The sequence below is a fragment of the Cyprinodon variegatus genome, unplaced genomic scaffold (assembly GCF_000732505.1).
Source record: "Cyprinodon variegatus isolate N-32 unplaced genomic scaffold, C_variegatus-1.0 Scaffold1333, whole genome shotgun sequence".
In the NCBI taxonomy this organism is placed as follows: Eukaryota; Metazoa; Chordata; class Actinopteri; order Cyprinodontiformes; family Cyprinodontidae; genus Cyprinodon; species Cyprinodon variegatus.
Window position 1 is genome coordinate 156,713 of NW_015151786.1, and position 2,373 is coordinate 159,085.

Consider the following 2,373-nt stretch of genomic DNA (forward strand, 5'->3'; position numbering starts at 1 on the left):
ATTATTTATGTCTTGTTTACTCTCAATTGGCTGATTGTGCCAGTCACCTTTCCCCTGGCTCCCTTCTAGGTCCTTCTGTCCACACCTGCTTCCAATCAGTTGATTACTCCATTCTTTGTTCTGTTTGCCATTTATACTCCTCCTCTGCAGTTATTGTTTTCTGGATTTGCTTCATATCGTAATTCCTTCCCTAACCTATGTGTTCTGTTCACGTTTTTCCTTAATTAGTTATTTCTGGATTTATTTTTCTATTGCCACCCCTCATTAAAGCAGCAAAAAACCACCTTAGCTTTCGTCTCTTCATTTGGGTCCTACACTCCATCCGACCTGACAGCAGAATCCAGCCTAAAATCGATCCAGAAGACTTGGACTCAGTTTTAAATGCCTTGGGAGAGACAGATCAACAAAAAGGAGGAGCAACAGGAGATAAAACAACTTAATGCACAATGGGGCCAGTTCAAGACTTCTTTCACAGAAAAACTTGGCTTCCTTGTGGATCAGATCCAGAGGTTTTAAAGCTACCCTGCATGTAACACAGATCTAGACATCCCCATCACCTCTCCAGAAAGACAGGTCAGTTTTCTGTGTGGTCTAAGCAGTCACTCTCATGGCCAACAGCTTTCCTAACAAATGAAAAAATAAAAACTAGTTCCCAAGACCACATCTCCAGCTGCAAGAGCTCCTCATTTCGAGGACTCACTGGACTTTTTTATGGAGAAAGAAAAGATTTGTTTTATTTCATGCCTCTGCATTTAGTTTCACAGTTTCCTTTAGCTCCCTGTTAGCCAGCCACTTCTGAGTCCCAGTCAGACCCCCTCTCCCTCTCCAGGGTTAGATCCCCCTAGTGCTCCCTCTCCTTAGTCAGAGTCCCTTGGTAAAACCTCCCCAGAAACCCCTGAGCCCGCTCTGTGCCGTCCAGAGACCCCTGAGCCTGCTCTGTGCCATCCAGAGACCCCTGAGCCTGCTCTGTGCCATCCAGAGACCCCTGAGCTCAGTGATGAACTATTCCCTGAAATAGAGCTCTGTGAGAGTTCGTCTTCAAGGCCACTCGTCTTCAAGGGCACTCCTCATCGTCAAGGCCCCTCCATGGGTGCTCCTCGTCTTCAAGGCCCCTCCTTGAGCTTCCCTTGCCATCTGCGGTGCCTCTTTGTGAGTTGACAATGGCTACACTTCAAGGGTCTCAATCTTTGAGGGACTCAAGCCATGCTGCCTCTTCGATGGTCTCAAACTGCACGGCCTCTTCGGGGGTCCCAAGCTGTGCTGTCTCCTCCAAATTTCCTGCTGCCGGGACGGCGGCCTCCAAGGTTCCTGCTGCCAAGACAGCAGCCTCCAAGGTTCATCCTGCCGAGAAGCCGGCTTCCAAAGTCCCGGCTGCCTCCAAGCCAGCCTTCAAGCCTCCTGCTGCCAAGACAGTGGCCTCCAAGTTTCCAGCTGCAGAGATGGCATTATTATCTACTCTCATGATATGGAATCCCACAAGAAACATGTCAGATCTGTGTTGGTGCACCTCCTGCAGAATCAGCTGTTTCTTAAGGCTGGGAAGTGTTAATTTCATGTGTGAGCACAGTTATTGACTGGCCTAAATACAGAAAGCAGTTGCAGAGATTCTTAGGGTTTGCAAACTTCTACTGAAGTAGAAGTTTACACGTTTATACCCCCCATGTACAATCCAGGAACCTTCCACAGCAGAAATTGTGACTTTATTCAGAGTGACACTTGATAGTTTAGGATTAGTGGTTAGGGAGCTGTTTGGGAATCAGCCCTGCTGGTGTGTCATGTTGTGTGTCATAATAAGTCCCTTGAAACATGTCATTATTGGTCAAAAGGGCACAAAAGCGCATGTACTTCAGAAGCACCATAGATAGCATTCTGACCAGCTGTCTCACTGTGTGGTGTGGAGGCTGCAGGCTGGAAGAAGGTGAGGAGAGTGGTGAAAACAGCAGACAAGATCATGAGGGCTACCCTTCTCTCCATTAAAGACATTTCATCCTAGCGCTGCGTTTCCCGAGCCCATAACATCATCAATGACCCCTCACACCCCCACCATGTACTGTTCTCCCTGCTGCTCTCTGGGAAGAGGCTTCACAGCATTCGATGGAGGTCCAGCAGATAATGAAAGTGCTCCTCCCCCAATGCCATCAGACTGTAATGGATTAGGATGGACCCAAAGACAACCCGCAAACAGGTCAGTGAAACTTTAACAGTTTTTATTAAAGAGAAGGGCGGCATGGACTCCCGGGAACTGCGGTTCACGTTCAGCGACTGGCAGCTTGTGGCCACGGGGAGACTCGGTTGGGCACAGTCTGGTATCAGGAAAGGACGGAGTCCGTGCTGGGGTAATCCAGGGTTCTTAGTCCAGGTTCGGTCCGGGTC